We start from the raw sequence: 26,542 nt of genomic DNA on the forward strand, positions 1-26,542 counted from the left end.
TTCCCAGTGCCTGGTGTTCCCTCCCACTCTGACAAGTGCGTGAGCAAAGCAACACACAGGATTGCCATTGCTAATTGACATGAGCCAGGCACATACACAAAGGACCTGGGAAGGGGAAAACCCTACAAATGATTCCAAAGATTCAGGCCCCAAGGAATTCTGTTTTAAGCTTACAAGTTCTGTCAATCATAATACTGTGCCAGACTTTGTCACTACCAGCCGCCAGAGTGAGAGAAAAGAGAGGCCTCGAATGAAGCACTGATATTTTATCAAAGACCTAGAGGTGAATTATGACAGACCACGGGATGGGAGCAGAAATGAAGCATCAAGCAATCACCTGTACCAATCCACATAATATACCCTAGAAGTCGCCACCAGGATATTTTAACACTTCAGCAAAGAAGAGTTGCACATCGAGATGGCTAGCTACAGAGGAGAACACAAAGGTCTAAGAATACAGGAATGTACATGGGGATGGAGGAACATACAAGAAACATAATCATTCCATTGGCTGCTGTTCTAGAACGACCAAAGAATAACATGGTAACAGCTCATCTCTGAGTTCTTCACACAATCATGACTTTTTCCAGGGCGTTTGTGCATATCACACCATTAGTATTATGACTGATTTTAGGCAGATGTGCAGAGGTTTCAGTTTCTTATTTTTCTCTTGAGCTGGATACTCAAGAAATCATGCATATGTACCACACGGACAAATGGACAGACAGATGTGACTGCCAAAATGAGATGCCCTGCAAGTTACAACCTTCAATCACTAACTCTGCCAGCACTGAAATCAGCAAGCCATAGGGTGGCAGGGCTCAGTATGCTTCTTGCTCAGCCATCTGCATGATGTTATATGATATCAGGCTAGCCATTCTTATGATTTATTCAAATGCTCATTACAGTCAATCTATTTTTACACAGAGGTGATGATATTCGCTGATAATGGTTAATCATTTATAATTCCATGGACTAGTTAGATGCCAATGTACTATTAAAGGGAATTCCACCAGGCGCCTTCAGAGATGCAGCAAATTGCCAAAAACTGAGTTTCGAATATACCTTGGGAGGGCTTAAAACTCCACATAAGGAAGTCAATCTTGGCTGACACCCACTGAACAAACTCAGCCATCTACACTCATCCCATCATGGGAGAGAACGAACGCTCAACTAGCCCTTGCAGCAGGAGAGACAAGGGCTACAAGAAATCTGCCTCTTTGCTGTTTTACCAATCTCTTCTCCTCTCCATCAGTCACCCATCTCTTCTGCAACACTGGGAGCAGCCTCTGCCAAGGCAAGTTCCCCATGCCAAGGAATGCCACACGGATGGGTAGGCTTTTATAAGACTGTTTCTTGAGATTCTGACCTCTGGCTGCCAGGGGTGTTTACCTGGGAGCAGGTGTGGCCAGGAGATGTTACTTTTTCTGTAACCACACGGGCGGTTGTATATAAACAGTGCAACAAGCAGACAAGTAAATTATCCACAGGATGTAGCCTAGTCCCTTCACATACACACAAATGTAGGAACAGGTCAGGCCAGAACCTCTGTTTAGTGAAAATGGCAGGGCCTGGCCCTTCACCTCCACACAGAGAGGAAATCTTTATGCTACAAGTGTCAGGTTCAGACGAGTCAAACTTGTGCCAACCATGTACTGCAGCAGAGCTAATTACACACATAGTATATGAAGTCTACCTTAAAGCACAATCAATAAAGACTAATTAAATAGAATGTCATATTACAGGGCTCCTTTGTCACATTCCGACTAATCTAATTAGAATTTCACTGTATTTTAAATCCTGACTAGTTCATTGTTAGATGTTTCATTACACAGTGCAGTGCAGCCAAATATCAAATGTCTGGCCTGATCTTTAACCCATAACCTCAATGAAAGACAGGAGAAAATGCCAATCAAAGTTACTTACAGTTCAGAGACTCTTTCAGTGGATCAGCGTGAAGGCCAGAGGAGCCTCAGGATCCAACCCCCGACGGTACCTGCTGATATTTTAAAAACGGTTTTTATTAGAGAGGAAATTACTAGAATGAGAGCAGATGTCAGAGCAAAAATTAACACTCTGGGATGGATCTGTGAGGTGGGATAAGCTCAACATGGAGCTCAGTTCCTAGGCTCAAAGTATGCACGTGTTGTACTGTAAATCAGCTGACCAGGATGCAGGGGCTACAGGGAGCAAACTGCCACACACATCCCAACCACGCCTTCTGCAGGGAGCAAGCTGCACCCCCAACACACTCTTCTGGGTAGCTCTATAATTGTGCCCTTAAAGTAGAAATGGGTGAAAGTAAGAATTTCTTAATTAAATTAGGGCAATGTTGCTGTCCTGACAATTTCTGTGCATTTTGGAGGCGAAACACACCCTGTGTTAAAAGAATATTATTCAAGTTGCAAAATCAAAAACTCAAAAGTTAGGAAACACAAGAACTAAGGTTGCCCAGACAACGCTAATTTGCCCCCCTCCTGTATATGTATTCATTACATTAGTTACATGATCACATACTAGTCCTTCCACAGGACTCCTCATTCAGTGCAGAGGCCTATTTGGTCCCCATGTACATGAGGGATCCCTGAAAGGGATCCATCTAGTAAACTAGAAGGGTCTCCCCATCTTCAGATGGGAATGACCAGGAAAAACCACAGGGATCAACAGATTCCAGAGGACAACAAATGAAAGAACAGAACAGGAGTGAGGTCATAGGTTTACAATCAGGATTCCAGAAGCGGACACCAAGCAGAGAACCCCAGACATCACCTGCTCCTTAATTTGTGCAACTCCATAAAGAGCACATTGCTGGGTCTAATCTGGCGATGCCAAAGGCTTGGATCATTGGAGCGAGGCCCTCACACCCTTCCTGACAAGGGCAAATGAAAGACACTGCTGGTCCCCCCTGCTACCTGAGCAACTAGGAACAACTGAGGACCCAACATTACTCTCACAATTGCAAACCCCTATAACAAGGGGTGGGCAACATGTCAGCCGAGGAGATGCCCCTAATCTCCACCATTTCTTACACTTTCTTCCCCCAATCATCATGCGTTCTCTCGGTCTTCGCTGGCTCAAACCTCAGCCGTGTAGCCCTCCTACAACCCCCAGAAGCTCAACCACCTGGTTAGGTCAGAGAGAAGAGACATAGTGCTAAGCATCACCAGCAGGTTTCGCTCTTCCTCCAGAGCCAGCTGGTGGGACTCCTGGAGTACGAGGCTAGCCCTCTTTATGCACAGGGAAACCATTCCCAACAACAGTCTTTTAAAACTCTCCAAACCCTTCCAGAGTAGCTGTGGGTAATGCAAGGTGTGCTCTGCAAAGAATTCTGCTGGGGCTGGGCGGGACAAAGGTTTCCTTGGGGGTATTTGTGATGCTTTGCAAATAGAATAAAAGGAAACACTATCCAACTGAATTTATCTGCCACCTTAAGGCACAATTCAGGATGAAGAGAGGCTATGAAGCACAGAGGTAGTTCATCAGCTAATCATCCTCAGAAATTAGCCACTGAAATGTAAGTATCTTCTTGATGGAGGAAGCCTGTACACATGTAGGGTTGCCAGCATTCTAACTGCACAAAACTAAACACCCTTGCCCCACCGCTTCCTTGAGGTCATGCCCCTTCTCTGAGGCTCTGCCTCCACTCACTTCAGCCCCCCTCCTTCTGGCACTCACTCTCCCCCACCTTCACTCACTTTGACTGGGCTGGGGCAGTGGGTTGGGGTGCAGAAAGGGAGGGGGTTCAGGGCTGGGGTACAGGGTTGGGGTGTGAGAGGGGGTGCAGGCTCTGTGAGGGAGTTTGGGTTTGGGAGGGGGTTCCGACCTGGGGCAGGGGGTTTGGGGTGCAGGGTCTGGGAGGGAGTTAGGGTGAGGGAGGAGGCTCCCACCTGGGGCAGGAGGTTGGGGTGTAGGTGGGGGGTCTGGGACGGAGTTACGGTGCGGTAGGAGGTTCCAACCTGGGGCAGGAGGTTCGGGGTGTGGGCTCCAGCCGGGCAGTGCTTACCTCAGGTGGCTCCCGGTCGGTGGCGTGGCGGGGCTAAGGCAGGCTCTCTGCCTGCCCTGGCTCTACGCAGCTCCCAGAAGCAGCTTGCGTGTCCGGCCCCTAGGTGGTGACACAGCCAGGCGGCTCTGCTTGGTGCATGCTGCCCATGCACGCAGGCGCCGCCCCCACAGCTCCCATTGGCTGGTTTCCCAGCCAATGGGAGCTGCCGAGCTGGCACTGGGGGCAGCATGCAGAGCTTCCCTGATTACCCTTACGCCTAAGGGCCGACATGGCTGGCCACTTCTGGGGAGCTGCATGGAGCCAGGGCAGGCAGGAAGCCTGCCTTAGCCCTGCTGCACAGTCAACCGGACTTTTAACAGCTGGTTGAAAACCGGACACTTGGCAACTCTATACACATAGCACAAGAGACACCAAACAGAAGAGACACATGGCTCCTTTCCCTTTAACCTCTGAGCATTGGACCAATTAAACAGGAAGAAATGAGGGAACAATATCCTTTTGTAATTTCTTTCTTCCTGCTGTCCCAAACTCCCTTTGGAAGCTACTGGTAGATTGGCACTGCTGTGATCGATGCAGCCATGTCAATTTAGGGGGCCGCTAAATCGATCACAGAGTGCACTCCCGGCGCCTCCTGTACTCCACCTCCCCGAAAAGAGTAAGGGAAGCTGGCGAGAGAGCGTCTACAGTCGACCCAGCATGGTAAGTCGACCTAAGATACATAGACATTATTCGCGTAACTGGAGCAGCGTAACTTAGGTCGACTTATCACGGTAGCGTAGACCAGCCTCTGTCCCAACTGGCTAAGTGGAACCTCCTCTTTGCTGTATGTGCTGCACATGAGAGATGACAGTCGCTCCTTAACATCGCTGCTAAATCACATTGCAAAAATGTCAGGGAGCTTCAGAACTACGTGAGGGAAGAATGTCCTTGGGACAGGAAGAACAAATCAATGAAGGTTTTTGCCCTTTTCTCTTTACAGGAGCACAGGCCTGTGGAGCTATGCAATTCCCCAGGACTGACACAGCAGACTGTGTCATGTTCTCCTTTGTAGGAACACGTCGCTGGCTATTTCACGGACAGGACAGAGCCCACAAGCACCTCCGCCAGCTGCCACTGTTACCAGAGACGCAGCAGCTGAGGTCTCCAGAGAGCAGCTGCTTCCAGAGTCAGACAGCAGAGCTTTGTGCAAAGGGAACCCAGAAGGGGCCTTTCTTCTAACTCAGCTTTGCAAAAAATAATAAATAAAAATATGCCCTTACTAGAGCCTAGCAACATTCCAGAATAGAGACAGGGAGCTGACTCACATGCCCTGTAGAGAGAGCCCACCTTTTATTCCCAGTGTTTCCCTTTGCAAACACGGAGAACTTTGCTAGTTTTCCCTAGTGCAGTGTCATTGGCTGAATGGCAGGACTCCTGATTTGCTCCAGCATCTGTGATAGGAGAGCCAGGCTCAGAGTTTCAAATGCCAGAACACAACAGGAATAGAATAGCACTTTAAACATAGAATTTAGTGTAACAAAGGGCCCTGCGGATTCCTTACTTACCCTCTCTGTGGCTAGGAGAAAGACACATGAAGGAGCATATCGCCACATCTTTGCATCTCTTTGCAGGTTGTACAAAATTATAACATTTGAATCAACTCTACATTCTAGCTGCAAATAGAGAGGCTTTCAGACAAAGGTAAATAATATGCAAGGCACAATGGGCTATTTCAAAGTCCCATAACATGGGTGAATTGGCCAGTGTGAGGCTGTTCACATCAGCTCTAGACAAAGAAGCTGAATGAGGTCTCAGAAATAGAGATATATGGAGAGAGGGAAGGTGGCCAAACTGTATTCGTTGTCCCCTATTTAATAAGCCGTTAGTGAAATGACCAGTTACTGGAAAGCACTCCATTATTTTCTAATTGACACATTTATTCATGGCACTTTGTCCCATACAGGGATGCAAAATGACAAGGAAGCAGCACTACCTGAAAAGGGCCACAAGTCTTGCAAAGGGACCAGAAGTTTAGCTGCTCCCCAAGACCCATGTAAAAGGCAAGGATCCCCCAACTCTGGCCCCAACACACTATTCCGTACCTTTAGGGCAAGTAGGTCACTGTCATGAGACACTGAGTGTTCTTTCTCATTCTATATGCACGGTAACAGTGTGACCACCACACTGAGCAGAAGTCTTCACTGAGCTGCTAATAGTGACATACAGGTCTGTGTAGTAATGCTTAATTTAGAACCCAGCAACGTGTATGAGTGGTTTGGATTATTCCTTCCCATTTGCATTACTTTGCTTTTGCTAACAACTCATTTCCTCTGTCTTCTGGCTGCCCATGCACCAAACTTGGGCCTTTACCCAGCAAGGCACACGCATAACTTTCAGCCCCTCTGGAGTTACATTGACCTCAGTGGAATTACTCATGTGCATAAAGTCAGACACATGCTTAAGTGCTTTGCTGGCGTAGGGCCTTGGTCAGGTCCCTTTCCAGCCTTTTCCATTGTTGACTAATCTAAATAATTTTCTGTCACCTGCAGATTTTACCAAGCTAAAAAATATTAAACCAAACTGGTGTGAGAGCAGCAACATAGGGCAATCATCTTTAACCTTGTATTATGTTGGAAATTGTCCATTTAGTCCTACTCTTTTTTCCCCTCAGATCCAGTTTCTAATCCATGGTTGTACTTTAGCTCTCATCCCATGATTAGTTACCTAATTTTAGTAGCTTCTTGGAGGGGCCATTGAAAGCAGACATAAATGACATTAAATGGTTCTCCTTTAGCCATTATTTTGTTGACATGCTCAATAATTCAACTAGATTAAAGCACAATTTTCCTTTACAAAGCCATGGTGCTTTATCATTATCATATCCTGTACACCTAGATGTTTTATAATTCTATTATGAATGATCATTTCAGCCCATTTTCCTGAGTCTGAAATAAGTCACGTCACTCTGTAATCCTCAGGACTTCCCCAAGTGTCTTTTCTGTTCTACACTTTCCATTCTCCTGTACGCCAGTATAATAGAGGATGTTAATAAGTGATTGCAAGTGGAATTTTCAAAAGCTCCTAAGTGAGTTAGGAGCACATGTCCCATTGACTTTCGATGGGATCTGTGCTTCTACCACATTAGATATTTTTGAAAATTCAACCTTGCACATTTTGTTGGCTGCTGAGAACCTTCAGCCTGGAATTCCCATAAACCTCTTCACTGTCCCATCTGGTCCTGAGGACTTGCTGCTCTTAAATTTATCATTTTCATCCAGCACCTATTCTTGTGACACCTCAGTCTCTGGCAGTACCTCATCTTCATCACCGCAAAAGAGCAGGTCTGGTGAAGACCGATGCAAAGAAATCATTTAGCATCTCAGCTATGTCACTATCTGCTTCTTTTACCTCCAGACAGTCCAGGAACCGGAATTTCCTCCCCCCCGGGTGCTCTGTTTCTGATCGTACATACAGAATTGCTTGTTTTTATTTGTCTCTTTGCTATTTAGATTCTGTCTTTATCCTGTTTACTTTCTTCTTACATTTTACCCACCATAATTCAGATTCCTTTCTATCAACTTAACTTGGGCTGGGTTTTCAGGAGATGAGGGTTTCAAGACTGGATGCCTTCTGTAAGATATGTTTTAGCCTAACACAAGCTATTGGGCTCAATAGTGGGAAAACTAGAGGGAATTCTCTGCCCTGTCTTATACAGGAGGTCAGACAGGATAATTTAAGGATCCCTTCTGATGTTAAAATCACTGATGTTTGCAGTGTTAAAACCTAAGAGATTTATAGATTATACAAGGGATGGAGCATGAAGGTGACACCTTATCATAGAATATCAGGGTTGGAAGGGACCTCAGGAGGTCATCTAGTCCAACCCCCTGCTCAAAGCAGGGCCAATCCCCAATTTTTGCCCCAGATCCCTAAATGGCCCCCTCAAGAATCGAACTCACAACCCTGGGTTTAGCAGGCCAATGCTCAAACCACTGAGCTATCCCTCCCCCCCCACTGAGCTATCCCTCCCTCCTTGAACATGGATCCAACAGTTAACCCATGTCAATGTCACTTTAACATGAACATGTCATGATGTCTGTACACCCCATGCTGGTTCAGCAGCCAAAGGGTTAACAAATCACGTGCCTGCCCGTTCAGTCAGGGCTGAGTGACAGTGTTTCTATTCTAAAGAATCCTGTTGCACTTGCTTGTAACATTTATCAGATTTTCACCTTTTGGGCTGTAGTTTTCTGAAGCTTCCAAAATTTTCTCTCCAGATTCAATTTTTCTTAAAAGTTTGGGCAAAAATGGCTCCCACTTTTGTGTATCAAGAGTGTAAAATTATTAATAAATAATTCACCAAAAAACAATTTGCACTCAGCTACTACATTGTCAACTGTTTGGGGTAGAAATCTGAAATTGGACAACGAAAATCTGTTTTGGTTTGGCTGCGTTATAAAGGTTTAACACACACACACACACACGTATGCACGCGCACACACACACACCATATTCTGCACACATGACATTTTTAATGACAATGTTGGATTTTAGCAACAATCTCCCAACATTCAGTAGGCACTGGACATGCAGAGGAAAACCCTGTGAGGAATTTTTGACCTCGGAAGCTGAATGTGGAACACAACAGAGCCCCTCACCATATCGCACAGCTCGTTTTACCTCGCTGAACTTGGCTGTTCTTTTGAACATAAAATTTTGCAGGGGTGGTGGGAGCAACTCCATTTTCCTACTTGGTTTCCATTACTTCCAAAATTAAGGTTGCAAAGAGGGTTCCACTATAAGCCAATTTGCACCCTCACTCTAACAGGAAAAAGATTTGCACCTTCAAAGTTTGTGAATACTCTTAGCAAAGAGGAGGATTTTTTCCATAAATGTTAAGTAATCTAATCAAATGTTTTTGAAGGTAAAATTCATTAAATATAGTCATTTTCCCCCTTTGAAATAATTATCTATTTTCTCCAACTTCAGGGTGGGAAGGTTTATATCACTAAAACCTCTGTGTGTGTGTGTCTGTTTGTGTGTATGCGTGCACATGTGCGACTGCAGAGAATCACTTGTGCAAAGGGAAATTTAAAAGACGTGCTAAAATTAAATAAAAAGGAATCTATTCAAAAGTCCTCGTGTCTCCCTCTGGGTCACGGAAACTGGTGCTGAATGTTTCCAGGGCCAGAATGTCCCTACTACAGGGGAGTCTTTCAACTTCCATGTTCTCAGCATTAAACTTCCCCTCCCCACATCCACCTTGTACATGAATTAACTCCTACAAGACTATTTCACCTCAGGGCAATGCACATGCTCCAGAGCCACCATCCTCCCTTTGCTCCATGCTGCCACTCTTTTCCCCAGAAAAAAGCAGATCCATGGTGCTGGGCATCCCAGCTGAACCTATCCACTTGACACTTTGCAAATCCTCAAGGACAGTTATGGAACTTAGAAGCTCATTGGGCCCAGCCTGTTGCAGTGCTTCTAAGGTCAATAACGGCCCACCCCAGCTTTAAAGCACTGCCTGGACTAGAGGAGCTGGGAGTGATGGAATCAGGACCTCATGTGGATGAAGTGACCTAGCTAACTCAGAGGGCAGACCCAGCACAATTCAGTCCACTGATTTTCTGATGCACAAGTGCTGAAGCCTTTTCATTGCAACCAGATGCAATATGGAAAACTTGCATTCAGGGCTAACCTAGGCCCTCATGAGCCAGGCTGGCAAGTGGAGGGGGAACATGTTCAGCTATTTGGGAAGGGCACAGCAGACTTCCTCACCCCCAGTCATCACTATACTTAAAGTTCCAGTTGCAGCTACAGTTGCTGCTTGGAACAGCTGCCAATAGGCAGCATTTAGTCTACGAAATATCTTAGGCTGCCAGACGCAACTGGACCCAAGACAGTATGTGTCAAATGTGAACGGAGTTCAGAATGGTGGAACAGCACTCTAGGTAGGAAAAATAGCTGCAAGCAAGTCCATTTGCCACTGACTGGAGTACTGTCATGGATGGATATAAGCTGTTCAGGAAGGACAGGAAGGGCAGAAAAGGTGGGGGAGTTGCACTGTATGTAAGGGAGCAGTATGACTGCTCAGAGCTCAAGTATGAAACTGCAGAAAAACCTGAGAGTCTCTGGATTAAGTTTAGAAGTGTGAGCAACAAGGGTGATGTCGTGGTGAGAGTCTACTATAGACCACCGGACCAGGGGGATGAGGTGGACGAGGCTTTCTTCCGGCAACTCGCAGAAGTTACTAGATCGCAGGCCCTGGTTCTCATGGGAGACTTCAATCACCCTGATATCTGCTGGGAGAGCAATACAGTGGTGCACAGGCAATCCAGGAAGATTTTGGAAAATGTAGGGGACAATTTCCTGGTGCAAGTGCTGAAGGAACCAACTAGGGGCAGAGCTCTTCTTGACCTGCTGCTCACAAACCGGGAAGAATTAGTAGGGGAAGCAAAAGTGGATGGGAACCTGGCAGGCAGTGACCATGAAATGGTCAAGTTCAGGATCCTAACACAAGGAAGAAAGGAGAGCAGCAGAGTACGGACCCTGGACTTCAGAAAAGCAGACTTTGACTCCCTCCGGGAACTGATGGGCAAGATCCCCTGGGAGAATAACATGAGGGGGAAAGGAGTCCAGGAGAGCTGGCTGTATTTGAAAGAGTCCTTATTGAGGTTACAGGGACAAACCATCCCAATGTGTAGAAAGAATAGTAAATATGGCAGGCGACCAGCTTGGCTTCACAGTGAAATCCTTGCTGCTCTTAAATACAAAAAAGAAGCTTACAAGAAGTGGAAGATTGGACAAATGACCAGGGATGAGTACAAAAATACTGCTCGGGCTTGCAGGAGTGAAATCAGGAAGGCCAAATCACACCTGGAGTTGCAGCTAGCAAGAGATGTTAAGAGTAACAAGAAGGGTTTCTTCAGGTATGTTCGCAACAAGAAGAAAGTCAAGGAAAGTGTGGGCCCCTTACTGAATGAGGGAGCCAACCTCGTGACAGAGGATGTGGAAAAAACTAATGTACTCAATGCTTTTTTTGCCTCTGTCTTCACGAACAAGGTCAGCTCCCAGACCACTGCACTGGGCAGCACAGCATGGGGAGGAGGTGACCAGCCCTCTGTGGAGAAAGAAGTGGTTCGGGACTATTTAGAAAAGCTGGACGAGCACAAGTCCATGGGGCCGGATGCATTGCATCCGAGAATGCTAAAGGAGTTGGCGGATGGGATTGCAGAGCCATTGGCCATTATCTTTGAAAACTCATGGCAATCGGGGGAGGTCCCAGATGACTGGAAAAAGGGTAATGTAGTGCCCATCTTTAAAAAAGGGAAGAAGGAGGATCCTGGGAACTACAGGCCAGTCAGCCTCACCTCAGTCCCTGGAAAAATCATGAAGCAAGTCCTCAAGGAATCAATTCTGAAGCACTTAGAGGAGAGGAAAGTGATCAGGAACAGTCAGCATGGATTCGCCAAGGGCAAGTCATGCCTGACTAATCTAATTGCCTTCTATGACGAGATAACTGGCTCTGTGGATGAAGGGAAAGCAGTGGACGTGTTATTCCTCGACTTTAGCAAAGCTTTTGACACGGTCTCCCACAGTATTCTTGCCAGCTAGTTAAAGAAGTATGGGCTGGATGAATGGACTATAAGGTGGATAGAAAGTTGGCTAGATTGTCAGGCTCAATGGGTAGTGATCAATGGCTCCATGTTTAGTTGGCAGCCAGTATCAAGTGGAGTGCCCCAGGGGTCGGTCCTGGGGCCGGTTTTGTTCAATATCTTCATTAATGATCTGGAGGATGGTGTGGATTGCACCCTCAGCAAGTTTGAAGATGACACTAAACCGGGAGGAGTGGTAGATACACTGGAGGGTAGGGATAGGATACAGAGGGACCTAGACAAATTGGAGGATTGGGCCAAAAGAAATCGGATGAGGTTCAACAAGGACAAGTGCAGAGTCCTGCACTTAGGATGGAAGAATCCAATGCACCGCTACAGACTAGGGACCGAATGGCTCAGCAGCAGGGCTGAAGGGTTCAAAGTGTGGGAGGGGGTGTGGGGCTGAGGCAGGGGGTTGTGGTGCGGGAGGGGTGAGGGCTCTGGCTGAGGGTGCAGGCTCCGGGGTGTGGCCAGAAATGAGGGGTTCAGGGTGCAGGAGGGGGCTCCAGGCTGGGGCAGGGGGTTGCAGTGTGGGTGCAGGTTCTGGGAGGGAGCTTGGGTGTGGGAGGGGGACTCAGGGCTGGGGCAGGGGGTTGCGGTGTGGGTGCAGGTTCTGGGAGTGAGTTTGGTTGTGGGAGGGGCCTCAGGGCAGGGGTGGGGCTGGAGATGAGGAGTTTGGAGTGCAGGAGGGGGTGCGGGCTCCAGCTGGGGATGCAGGCTCTGAGTTGTGGCCAAAAATGAGGGGTTCAGGGTGTGGGAGGGGGCTCCGGGCTGGAGCAGAGGGTTGGCGGAGGGGTGGGGGGGAGCTGGCGCTGGGAAGGAGTTTGGGTGCAGGAGGGGACTCAAGGCTGGGGCAGGGGGTTGGGGTGTGGGAGGTGGAGCAGGCTCCGGGCGGCGCTCACCTCAAGCGGCTCCCAGAAGCGGCTGGCATGTCCCTGCGGCCATTAGGGCCGCTGCCCCCGCCTGCAGGCGCCGCCTCCGCAGCTCCCACTGGCCGTGGTTCCTGGCCAATGGGAGATGCGGGGCTGGCATTTGGGGTGGGGGCAGTGCGCGGAGCCCCCCTGGCCGGCCCTGTGCCTAGGGGCTGTGCAGAGCCGGGCAGGGAGCCCGTCTTAGCCCCGCCGCGCTGACTGGACTTTTAACGACTGAAGTCCCATTTTGACTGGGCCTTCCGGTTGAAAACCAGATGCCTGGCAACCCTAGTGGGGAGCAGGCTGTGGGCTTCAGCGTATTAGATGACTGAGCAGAAGGGGGGTTCTCATTAACTCACTGGAATGTGACGCCAGATCAAGAGTGAGACAGAGCCAAGCTGCCCAGAGTGAGTAGCCTGGACAGTGTGGAGAGCTGCCCCTCGAAGGTGTATTTAGGGCAGGAGAAGGACCTTTGTTCCTCAAAGGTCACCACTCCCCACAGCACAGGGAGGCTGTTTGCAGCATCCAGGAGCCTGCAGAGAACGCAGCCACAGAGAGTTCGCTGCCTTTCTCCCAGCCGTCACACACACGGACACTGTGAACCAGCTGTCCCCTGCACGCACACAGGCTGCACCGGCTAAATCCCTGTTCCTTGCCATCCCATTGATGCTAGCATCACCTCCACGGCTCATATTTATTAATTGTACAAACCTAATGGAGGAATGCATTGGCAAAAAAGGGTAATGGCCATCAGGCCAGCAATAAAACAGAATTAATGGTCCATAGGAAGAAATCATGTCCACTTAACACCAGCTTTGAAACTGTAACAGAATAATGTAATACCAGCCGGGCTTTTCTCTTTATGCAGATTGCTTACACCATGTTAATCACTCACAAAGCAGGCCACGTTCTCCCTCAGCTCACATGACCCTCCGGGGACCAGAAACATTTAGTGAACGGATCATTTCCAACACGGACAACTGCAGCAGCACCCACAAGATCCAGCCCAGAGGAACACAGGAGCGAGCACCTGGACCAGGCGGTAATGTCTGAGGAATGCAACTCCAGCCCTTTGCAGCAGGGCAAGCAAGCAGCAAGTCCATGGCTCAGAACCACAACCAGGCAGCGAGCAGCTGCTGTGGCAGACAGGACGGCAGGAACAATCTGTCTGTGTGCAGTGAAACCTCAGGGAGAGCCTGGGAGAGGCTGATTGTCAGCTGCTCTTTCCTGCAGCACCTGACCTGCAGATGGGCTTGAGGCCAGGGACTGTGCGACTCCCACTGGCATTGGCAACTTTCTACTCGGACAAAACTGAACACCCTTGCCCCACCCCACCCCTCATCCAAGGCCCCGCCCTGCCCCTTCTCCAAGGCCCCATCCCTGAGGGCTCCGGCTGGAGGTGCGGGCTCTGGGGTGGGGCCAGGGATGAGGGGTTTGGGGTATAGGAGGGAGCTGGGGGGTGGAGCCAAGGGGTTCGGAGTATGGAAGGGAGCTCCAGGCTGAGGTAGGAGGCTGGGGTGTAGGAGGGGGTCAGGGTTGCAGGCTCCGGGTGGCGCTTACCTTAAACAGCTCCCGAAAGCAGTGGCATGTCCCCACTCCGGCTCCTACACGGCGGCACAGACAGACAACTCTGTGCGCTGCCCCATCTGCAGGCACCACCCCCGCAGCTCCCATTGGCCCCAGCTCCTGGCCAATGGGAGCAGCAGAGCTGGCGCTTGGGGTGGCGGCAGCGTGTGGAAGCCCCCTGGCTGCCCCTATGCATAGGAGCCAGAGAGGGGCCATGCTGCTGCTTCAGAGAGCCGCACCCAAGAGTCGCAGCAGGCAGGGAGCCTGCCTTAGCCCTCCCCGTGTCGCCGGTCGAACGTTTAATGGCCTGGTCAGCAGTGCTGACCGGAGCCGCCAGGTTCCCTTTTCAACCGGGCATTCCGGTCGAAAACCTGACACCTGGCAACCCTACTGACAGTACTGTCTAGAGGGACCTTGCAAGGGCTCAGGCTAAGAACAGGTTTCCAAACGGGAAGCCTGGCGCTGCAAGGTGCTGGCCATTGAGCACAGTGGAAGTACTCAGGATCCCACTGGATTCAGCCCACACTTTAATATTAACTCATTATTTTAAGTTGGAGAAAGACTGTTTAAGGGTGAAACATTAGACCCTGGAGAGGGCTAATTCCTTTGCCTATTTGTGAGGAAAGCAATATTAAAATGCTATTCTACTGAGAATGCACAAACACATGCAGAGGGGCTGTTTAAGTGCACTTCCTTCGAAGTGGGGCTTTTATAGAAAATATGATTTCTGCAAAATCGACATTTTTCACAGAAAAAAATTGCTGATGTAGTTTTCCTGTTTTCCTCAGTCAGAGGGAGACACCATAGTGCATCATGGGACATGTAGTCTGACCAAGGAGCCTGGCCCACAACAAACACTGGGGGCATGAGGCGCTCAAACTACAGCTCCTATGAGGCATCACAGCAGCTCAGGCAAATGCAGGTTATTGTCGACCTGACCTGAAGTGAAACATTTCAATTCAGGAATGCTGAAATGTTTCATTTCAGCTAAAAGTATATAATCAAAATGTTCTGATGTTTTCAAATCCAAAGCTTTGGGGGAAATTTCATCCCTCCAAAAATATGCTATTTCAGCTTTTTTCCTCATTTGGAACCAAAACAAAATGTCAAAATATTGGAAATTCCCCATGCAATCAGATCTATTCACAACCTTTGTGTATTTGAGCAGAGCTCACATAAAGATATGACACCCTCCAAAAATTATTGCTTCTGGGTGAGAAATAGAATTCCCACTTAAATGGATTAACACAAAAACAGCTGGTACAAATAAGCAGATCACCAGGTACTATGTATTTTATTAAAATTAAACAACTGTTAACAGCACGTTTGGCCTTAGAGAAGTGTAACATATTAAATTATGGTCAAAGCCTCCTCTAGCGACTGATCCACAGAAAAGAACGGAGACTACTACTACTGTTGGATTATCTAACTAAAATCCTCCTGAAAGTCCTAGGTTCAAGTCTCACTCATGACCCACAGTGAGGGCAGGTCTCAGCAGTAAGAATGAGTGTGTCATATGTACATTACATCATGGGTAATAATTCATCAGGAAAAGGACAATGAACCAAAAGAACTCTGAAGCAGATTGGATGGACATGTGGTACTAACCAACCAAGAATTTTACAACATATCGGTTCCTACTATTTTACTTCTGGCTATCTCTTTAAAGAAAGTTTAATCTAAAAAATAAAAAGATCATTCACACAAATAACCATAAAACAAACCTGAGTTTTCTAAATTTAAGGAAATTCAGTTAAAGGAGAAGTGAAATGTTCACATGAGATTATGTAAATCAGAAGACATCTGAAATTCCAGTTTGGTAACAGCCTATTATGTGAACACTTAAATATGTCCAAATACACCACATAAGCGTTCCCATTATCAGTCAGCATATACCCGTGAACCTATAATACTTTCAAAACAAAATATTTGAATATTAGTCCCTCCTCATCAACCAAGACTATAATTCTGGGCGTTGAGTTTTAATTGCTTCAATTAATGGCATAATTAATGCCTCAAGTAGTGTAAGCAATGAACTCCTTCCCCCCAGTAATTTGCACCCTTCTCTCAGACCTCGGAGAGAAAGATCTTTTAATCTATTTACTGTCCCTGAAGGTTCACACCTCAGCGACTGTGGCCTTGGCATCATGCACTCAGAGCCTACAAAGCAGTATTTAGAGCAGCCCTACATACACGCCACTCCAGATCCAGACATTCAATGTGAGGGCATAGAAGGGACTATGGCCCAAACATCCTGAAGATGTAGGGTAGGTGAGTGGGGTGCCGAAGAGACAATCTATCTCAGAGAACTCCACTTACAGATGAATAAACTGCCTGTCTCCTTAAAGAACTCTCTGCAGATCTCCTCTTTCCGGCTATTAATTGGCTGTAATAAGTATCCTGAGTGGAGGCTGAGGAATGTCTTTCTAAAAGCTCTTCTCCTAACAGAAGCTTTAGACTTGGCTCTTCTACTGGGAGGTGCAGCAAGACCAGAGTGGAGCTCTATGTGGCAGCTTTACAGATTTCAGTTCCCCAGTTATGTTCCACCCAGTTATGTTCATGGAAATTATGAAGTGCAGAGAACTCCCCTTTTAATGACAAACTCCACACCAGACCAAGGTCAGGAAAGTACAGCGAGACACACACAAGAGAGAGGCCTGCATTTGCAGGTACAGGCTGCTAAAACATGACATTTCCCTGCACTGACCCACACTGGACTCAGCACTGGATCCACCTGGGAGCTCCTGTAGTTTGAAAGGCACTTTCCCATATACAGGAACTGCACTGTCAGGCCCTAGGGCTAAATGCACTGCTGGTGTAAACAGGCATAGCTCCATTGATATTGAGGACATTTTGCCTGATTACACCAGCTGACAATTTGGCCTTCTCTGCTTAATTTAGTTCTGATGATTTTTCTTCCCACCACAGGACTGTTACTTGTCCTATTTATGCAGGACAACCTATTGGGCCTGCCCTTTCGATTTCTATAGCCCAGTCCCCTCCTGTAATATCACAGCTCTACGGTTGTAACAAACATTCCCAAAGTACAGATCCAGAAAGGTCAGTTTTCAGAGGCCCCCATGAAACCGTTCAGCTACATTTTAACACTCAGACCAGTACCACTGTGCCTGCATCCGCTCTTCTCAACTACTGATCAGACAGTCGCTTCCCCAGACCCTGCCCTTTCTCCACAAGCTGTAGATAAAACATGGGCCAGGAGGTATTGGTGGAGGTAAGAACAAAATGTTTTTTAAGTACATCAGAAGCAGGAAGCCTGCTAAACAACCAGTGTGGCCCCTGGATGGTCAAGATACAAAAGGAGCACTGTAGCGGGGTGGTCACCCACTCCGGGCCTGAAAGGGTTACAGTTCAGCCCTGGGAGAGGGCTGGGGCGGTGAGCCAAAAGCTAGGCAGATGGGGAAGGCAGCCTCAGCTGGGGCCATGCCCCCATCAGGACACAGCTGGCCCTATAAAAGGCTGTGAGCCAGGAGCTCACTCAGTCTCTCTCTAGCTGTGGAGAGAGATGGGCCTGGCTGCTTGGGAACTGAGCAAGATACCTAGAGTGGAGCAGCGCTGGGGGAGCTTCAGTCTGGAAACCCCCCAGGCTGCAGGCCTTGTTAAAGGCTGGGAAGGGTACTGGGGTTGCAGAGGCTGCAGCCCAGGGTAGGCAAAGGCAGCAGGTCTAAACCCCCCTTTGCCAATGATGACACTGCAGTCTGCCCCAGTGAGCGGGGGCTAGATGGTGACTGGCAGTAGCCATAGACTGAGGCGAGGTGGGGATAGAGGGTTGGGGGTTCCCCTGGGTGGGGAGACCCAGAGAGAGGGCACCCAAGATATAGGGGCACTGGGGTCCAGGAGGAACACGGGGGCCAGCAATAGGTGAGACGCTGGCCTGCAGAGGGCACCCTGGAAGCTGGAGAGCTAATTCACAGGATGACCAGCGGGAGGCGCTGTGTCAGTGAGTCCCGCCTCGCTACAAGCACTTAAAGATGACAGAGTCATTGTGGAGAAACTAAATGAATTCTTTGCTTCAGTCTTCATGGCTGAGGATGTTAGCGAGATTCCCAAACCTGAGTCGTCCTTTGCAGGTGACAAATCTGAGGAATTGTCACAGATTGAACTGTCATTAGAGGAGGTCTTGGAATTAATTGATAAACTTAACAGTAACAAGTCACCGGGACCAGATGGCATTCACCCAAGAGTTCTGAAAGAACTCAAATGTGAAATTGCGGAACTATTAACTATGGTTCGTAACCTGTCCTTTAAATCAGCGTCTGTACCCAATGACTGGAAGATAGCTAATGTTACGCCAATATTTAAGAAGGGCTCTAGAGGTGATCCTGGCAATTACAGACCGGTAAGTCTAATGTCAGTACCGAGCAAATTAGTTGAAACAAGAGCAAAGAATAAAATGGTCAGACACATAGAAGAACATAAATTGTTGGGCAAAAGTCAACATGGTTTCTGTAAAGGGAGATCATGTCTTACTAACCAATTAGAGTTCTTTGAGGGGGTCAACAAACATGTGGACAAGGGGGATCCAGTGGACATAGTGTACTTAGATTTCCAGAAAGCCTTTGACAAGGTCCCTCACCAAAGGCTCTTACGTAAATTAAATTGTCATGGGATAAGAGGGAAGATCCTTTCATGGACTGAGAACTGGTTAAAAGAAAGGGAACAAAGGGTAGGAATAAATGGTAAATTTTCAGAATGGAGAGCGGTAACTCGTGGTTTTCCCCAAGCATCAGTCCTAGGAACAATCCTATTCAACTTATTCAGAAATTATCTGGAGAAAGGGGTAAACAGTGAAGTGGCAAAGTCTGCAGACGATACTAAACTGCTCAAGATAGTTAAGACCAAAGCAGGCTGTGAAGAACTTCAAAAAGATCTCACAAAACTAAGTGATTGGGCAACAAAATTGCAAATGAAATTTAATGTGGATAAATGTACAATAATGCACATTGGAAAAAATAACCCCAATTATACATACAATATGATGGGGGCTAATTTAGCTACAACTAATCAGGAGAAAGATCTTGGAGTCATCGTGGATAGTTCTCTGAAGACATCCATGCAGTGTGCAGCGGCAGTCAAAAAAGCGAACAGGATGTTAGGAATCATTTAAAAAGGGATAGAGAATAAGACGGAGAATATCTTATTGCCCTTATATAAATCCATGGTACGCCACATCTTGAATACTGCATACAGATGTGGTCTCCTCATCTCAAAAAAAATATACTGGCATTAGAAAAGGTTCAGAGAAGGGCAACAAAAATGATTAGGGGTTTGGAACGGGTCCCATACAAGGAGAGACTAAAGGGGCTAGGACTTTTCAGCTTGGAAAAGAGGAGACTAAGGGGGGATATGATAGAGGTATATAAAATCATGGGTGATGTGGAGAAAGTGAATAAAGAAAAGCTATTTACTTGTTCCCATAATATAAGAACTAGGGGCCACCAAATGAAATTAATGGGCAGCAGGTTTAAAACAAATAAAAGGAAGTTCTCCTTCACACAGCGCACAGTTAACCTGTGGAACTCCTTGCCTGAGGAGGTTGTGAAGGCGAGGACTATAACAGGGTTTAAAAGAGAACTGGATAAATTCATGGAGGTTAAGCCCATTAATGGCTATTAGCCAGGATGGGTAAGGAATGGTGTCCCTAGCCTCTGTTTGTCAGAGGGTGGAGATGGATGGCAGGAGAGAGATCACTTGATCATTACCTGTTAGGTTCACTCCCTCTGGGGCACCTGGCATTGGCCACTGTCGGTAGACAGGATACTGGGCTGGATGGACCTTTGGTCTGACCCAGTATGGCCGTTCTTATGTGTCTGACACAAAGGGTTAAACTTACTCTGACTCAGACTCATTAGGGTGACCAAACATCCTGATATTATTGGAACTATCCCGATATTTGGGGCTTTGTCTTATAGACAACTATTACCTACCCCCCCCCCCCCGATTCTTCACACTTGCTGCCTGGCAGAAAGGACCATCATGACCATCTAGTCTGACCTCCTGCACATCACAGGCCACAGAACCTCACCCACCCACTCCTGTAATAGACCCCTAATCTCTGGCTGAGTTACTGAAGTCCTCAAATCATAAACTAAAGACTTCAAGTTACAGAGAATCTGCCTTTTACTCAAACTCAGACCAGAGAGTGAGCCATGCCCCCTGCTGCAGAGGAAGGCAAAAAACTCCCAGGGTCTTTCCCAGTCTGACTCAGGGGGGAAATTCCTTCCCAACCCCATATGTGGTAATCAGTTAGACCCTGAGCATGTGGACAAGACCCACCAGCCATACACCTGGGAAAGAATTCACCAGCCTTTGGAGATATTTGCTGCTAGCAGTCACAGATCAGTTACGTGCCACTGTGGGCAGTCTCCTCATACCATCCCCTCCATAAATTTATCAAACTCACTCTTGAAGCCAGTTAGATTTTTTGCCTCCACTGCTCCCCTTGGAAGGCTGTTCCAGAACTTCACTCCTCTGATGGTCAGAAACCTTCATCTAATTTCAAGCCTAAACTTGTTGACGGCCAGTTTATAGCCATTTGATTTTGTGCCAGCATTGGCCCTTAACTTAAATAACTCCTCTACCTCCCTGGTATTTATCCCTGCAATATATTTATAGCGAGCAATCATAACTCAGCCTTTGTTTTGTTAGGCTAAACAAGCCAGGTTCCTTAAGTTGCCTCTCATAAGGCAGGTTCTCCTTTCCTCTGGTCATTCAAGTAGCCCTTCTCTGTGCCTGTTCCAGTCTGAATTCATCTTTCTTAAACATGGGAGACCAGAACTGTACACATTATGCCAGATGAGGTCTCACCAGTGCTTGATATAATGGTACTAACACTTTCCTGTCTCTACTGGAAATACTTCGCCTGATGCATGGTATTTCTGCATTAGTTTTTTTTCGTGGTCGTATCATACCAGTGGCTCATAATTATCTGTGATCGACCAATACACCCAGGTCTTTCTCCTTCTCTGTCACTTCCAACTGATATGTCCCCAACTTATGGAAAAATGTGCATTATTAGTCCCTCAGTGCAGGACCTTGTACTTTGCACTATTAAATTTCATCCCATTTCTATTACTCCAGCTTTCAAGGTCATACAAATATTGTATAATATTCTGTTCCTCCTCTGCATTGGCAATATCCCCCAACTTTGTGTCATCCACAAATTTTATTTGCAGACTCCTACTTTTTGTGCCAAGGTCATTAATGAAAATGTTAAATAAGACTGGTCCCAAGACGGATTCCTGACCTCCCCAACCATTTGGAAAAACATCAGCCAAGAGGGGGCTGTCATATCCTGCCAGGGAATTAGTATGACCACTTGCCATTTTGTGCAGGGGTTGAGGTTGAAATAAGACAGTATAATCAACTAGGGACACTTCTGCCTCCCCCTCTGACCTGACATCATGGGAGCTAGGCCACAGAACCCATTATTGGAGTTAATTTCCACAAGATCAATGCACAAATAGGAAGCATCTGTTATATAAAATGCTAGCACAATCTCCATCCATAACCATGGCAGCCCCCCACACTCCTGCCTTGATAGTTGGGGCATTTAAAGAAACGTAATATATTAAGAAGTCATGGTAGTGGCAGAGCAAACAAATTATTTGTGAGTATCTCATCTCCGATGACATCATTTCTCACCAATCACTGGTGCTCCCCAAGCTATGATCCCCATCTCCTGTTACTACATGACAGCTCGCCTCAGATTACAAACTTTATCTACAAAATGCTATTAGAACAGGTGAACTCTGGAGGATCCCAAAGCAGCCTCAGGCTCAGTCAGTTCAAAGTATTTCCTCCCACTCCTGCCTGGGATAGAATGAATGTTAATTGGAATACACTCTGAAAGATGGAGAACCATTCTGTTCAAACATACGCAAAGCTGTTATTAAATGCTAATTTTATGCAAGCAGGTTAGCTCTAGCTTTGGGGAGGGACTAGCATGGTTCAGATAATTCTCTCCTTTTATACTCTGTAACAATGAATTCTAATATCTTGACTAACATCACATGAACAAAGGATGGATCCTCCTCCCTATCTGCTTATTTACAATTGCCATCACATAGCTGCATGCTGTAACAACTATAAAAGGCTCTTTACTAGAGTTGGGAAATAGCTCCTCGCTATTTAATGGCAACACTCCCAAGACTGTAATGCGGAAAGGCTTCTGTTACGGGCACCTCTCCACCAACTGGGTTCCATGCCAGACTCACAACAAAGTTCTACTCAAAGAGAGTGAATAGATTCCTTTACTTCTCACCACCACTGGCCTCCTTCTAGGTTTAGGTTGCCATGCACACATCATGGCCTGTTCTCAAGTCCCTCCATTGGCTCCCCATTAGTTTTTGATGCCAGTTTAATATTTTTGTCCTAATCTTCAAAGTAATTAATGAATCAAGACAAAACTATATTAAAGACTGAATTTTAATCTATGAACCTCTCGCTCCCCTGGGACACTGCAGCTCACAGAGCCCCAGATGAAGCACATAAACCAGGGCATAAAAGCATGCTTGGTCCAGGGTATCTGGTTATGGAACAAATTTGCAAGAGGAGATTAGGTGACTCCAGAGTCTGACCATCTCTAGGAGGGGCTGCAAAGCTTTCCTTTTTGAAAAGACCCTTCCAACATAAGAACGACACTCACAACGACACCCTTTTCCATGCAAAAAAATCCAACTGACCCCCCCAAAAAATACCCTGAACAAAATCAACCAAAACAATCAAAAAACCACAAAAAAACTGCAAATATTCCTTCCACCTCAGATGCTCCTCTTTGATAGTACCCGCCATGTCTATGAACATCAGACTGGATTTTCACAGGTCTCGAAGGGAAGGAGGGGCCCAAATCCCTAGCTCAGTGAGAAGAGCAGACTCATAAACCTCAGACATGGTCTAGCCACTAGAGGGGGACAAAGAACCAGACTGTGTTAATATACCTTACACAAAGGAATGACAAAATCTGAAGGGATAAAAGGGTGCAGCCCAGAGAACTCTTTCACAGGTCAGCCATGTGAGCCAAGTTTCCCTTCTTTCCAGCTGCAAGCATTTCCCCCAAACACAAAGCTGTGTATGTGTGTGTGTCCATGTGTCCTGCAAAGCACACCAACCAGCCCTGACTCCTCCTTACACACCCACACACTCCTGCTGCTTCAGGGTCACCCCCCTTTCCCTTCTCTCTAGCACTTCGCCTTGCAGGGTCCCCTGGCTCAGGGCAGCAGAAAGGGGGAGGGGAGGAGCACCAGTGGGGGCTAGTACCCCCCAATGGAAATATTGTGGGGGCTGATCTATGTTTACACCCCCAAATATTTCCTCTGTCCGCAGGGAGGGTGTGAGATGGGGCAGCCCTCCCCCATTCCTCCTTCAGCGCAGCCCTCCTGGCACTGGGGAGAGGGGGCACCTGGAGTCAGAGGCAGAGCCAGGCAGGGCAGGGACAGAGTGGAGATGCATCATTTCAGGGATGGGGGCAGAACTGTTTCACCTCCAGGGCAGGAGCCGCTGCCAGTTGAGTAAAAGCAGCCTGCGAGGTGGGGAGCAGGGAGCCAGGCAGGCAGCTGCCCTGGGTCCCCAGAGTGGGGACACCAGGCCTCAGCAGCTGCCCGGACTGCACCGTTTCCTCAGCCTGCCCAATTGCCATGAGTGCCAGAGCTCTGGATGCTGCCCAAATCCCCTGCGCACCCCAGCTCCCTTGGCGCACACCCTTAGCCCCAAGCCTGAGCCACCTCCATGGGAGACTGAGCTTCTACCGCCCCTGCCCCGGCTAATGCAAGCCTCGCTGTGTGCGGCAGAGCACCCTGTCAGTAACCGGCCACGGCGGGAAACTGGCTCCGCGCTGCTGGTGACGCCGCGTGACGGAGACGGAAGAAATCACAGAAAGGAAACGTAACGACCTGACACATTGAGAAAATGACATTTTCTTGCCCTGGGAACTGTTGAACACCAGGCATTTGGCTGGCGAGATGAGGAGACCCTCTAAGGCAACTATTCCGGGGAGCGTTTGTTTCATACACCCTGAACCTGAGTGGTGGTGACAGCGATGCCCAGAATCCTCTCCTGAACGGCAGCAGCTTCACCAGCACTATTCAGACAGTTCTTCGCTGCAGGTCTGTGGGATTTTCCTACTTCTCCTCTGCTGACAGAAACTAAAATCAGACTCAGTATCCGAATCGCCCAGACACTCAGGATGCCAAGTTTCAGAGAAAGGAGGTAAGCAGAATGCAGCAGAGGGCAAAAGCTTGAATCAACCAGCCACCATCCAGCCAGATTTGTCACGGTCATTCGTATTTGGCAATATCCTGCATGTGAGCTTGTCCTTAACGCTAGCCTTCACGCAATGGCGTATTATCGCCGAGGCCGACAAGGCCTAGGGTGGCAAATTGTCAGGGGCAGCAAATTGATCATGGCAGCATTTTTGTCATCGCGCCACTTTTGCACAAGCCCACTGTCTGTCGGATGCCTGTATCGTCGCTTGCTCGTATCGTAACCGCGCACCAAACCGAAGAATCAGTGACGCCGCGATTCTACAACCGTGACACGTCTTGAAACCCCCATGAGGGCGCGACGCCATTTAGTAAACGTACTCGCGACAACCCTAAACGTTAATAATGTGACCGGAAGGAAGAAATGAAGCGGTTCTCAGTTAAAAAAAAAGGCTACCCAAAAGAAAGAAAGGGAAAATGAAATGACAGCAAAAATGCGCAAAATCGATTCCTTTGCTGTATCAGTTAGTGCCGTTCACAAGTTCATATGGGAGCGGCAATTATTTCAGGGCCTAGGGCGGCAACATCATTAATCCGCCACTGCCTTCACGTTTACTTTGGGTCTCGGCAGAACGGCCAAAGGCCAAGGACTGAGTTACCCTCTCTTCCGATCCTTCAGGAACATTTATAGGAGAAGTGGGGTGGATGTCTGCACCACTCAGGAGATACCTTTGCTGTGGATAAAACAGATGAGTTCCGTCTGCCCCATTATACAGATGCAGAATGCGGGCTGAAGAAGATGGAGCCCAGTAAGCGACTGTAAGGTCGCTCCCCACGACGCACCACCTAAGAGTGGGGAAGGGGTATTAGTAGCTAGATCATTACTTTCAGTGGATCTAGGGGGAGCTTTCCAGTTGTCCTGAACCAGGGAGCCTTCGCCAAGCAATCAGGTCCAGGAAGATCGCTATGGGCTGATGTTTGAAGGGGAAGTTATACAAGTCAAACAAAAAAAAAGCCCTGGGATTTATACTATATACTGACCATTTTTATTCGCTCTCCACTGCCGTGGCTATAGATAGTGAGGGCTTCTTCCCTCCACAGGTTGTCCACTTGAGCCAAATCTGATCTATGTTCCCAATCGTTTGCGCCTACACATTTCTCCCCATTATGTTTTCCATGCAGAGTGCACATTGCTCTTCTCGTCATATATCGATCCCGAATCTATCACAGCATCAGCCTTGTTCAGCAGAACCACTGGGCATAGCATTAGCTGAAGCACAAAGGCACCGCTGCATACAGCCCAAGAAACCAATGGCTAATTACTGCAGTACCTGCTGCTAGCAGGAAGGCTGCTGAACAATATCCAGTTGGAATCCCTGTTTTCAGATGGTTATTGGTTTCTGATTCGTTATCCCTTTGGGACTGATATTCTCCCAGCCTAGTCTGCAGCCAAATGTGTATTTTGTTGAGAGACTTGAGCAAAAGTCCTTCATAGAAAAAATACCCCCCCAAAAGTGTTGCTCTTTAACAGATCGCCCCCACAAGCCTCCATCTGGAAGGACTAAGCTCTGGAAGTTGGAACTGGCTGGAGACAGCCCTCACAAAGCAGCAGTCCAGACGCTTCAGGGGAAGGATGTTGTTGCTGCATTTGGAAACAGAGTGCTGAGTCCATTGTTTGGGTTTGCTGTGGGCAGCAAAGGCCAGGAGGTGGATGGGGTGCATTTAAATGTTCTGTAGCTATATATTTAGAGACCCTCTGCAGCTACAGGGTGGCTAGTTAAGAGCTCTGTAGCATGGGGGTTCAATCCCCCACGCTCACTCGCAAGCTGTGCAGGATGGACTCTCACAAAAGCTCTGGGCCTCCCTTCACAAGTTCATGCTTCTGCAGAGCTGATGAGCCTGGGAACCCCAGAGAGTAAAAGCTTCTTGTTCATTTTCTCCCTCTTTTCTCTTCCAAAGAAACTGTGGAATTGCAGTGAATGAACCTGTGACTGCAGCAGCAAGGTTTGTGAATGCAAGTAAGGGTGAATGCAGCATACGGATACACAGTCAAACCGTCAGAAAATGTCCCGTATTATGGCATCCTTGCCTATTTACAGAGTTTGTTTTTCCAATAGCTCTGTATAACTGTAAGGAAAGCAATGCTTATGTTAAAAACTCCTAGAACAAGATGTTCACACTTGTGTGCCTAAAGTTAGGCACAAGGTG

The 26,542-nt window shown here is 47.6% G+C and overlaps 1 protein-coding gene across 6 annotated transcripts in view; it reads right to left on the reverse strand.

The window, feature by feature from the left end:
* Window positions 1-26,542, reverse strand: part of PKNOX2 (PBX/knotted 1 homeobox 2) — a 711,797-nt gene that overhangs the window by 620,612 nt on the left and 64,643 nt on the right. For all 6 annotated transcript variants that reach the window (XM_037882447.2, XM_037882446.2, XM_043534121.1 and 3 more), the window contains exon 2: window positions 1,927-1,999. The gene's annotated coding sequence lies outside the window, so the exon portion shown is untranslated. The remainder of the gene's footprint in view (window positions 1-1,926; window positions 2,000-26,542) is intronic.

This window comes from Chelonia mydas, chromosome 22 (assembly GCF_015237465.2).
Source record: "Chelonia mydas isolate rCheMyd1 chromosome 22, rCheMyd1.pri.v2, whole genome shotgun sequence".
Lineage (NCBI taxonomy): Eukaryota > Metazoa > Chordata > Testudines > Cheloniidae > Chelonia > Chelonia mydas.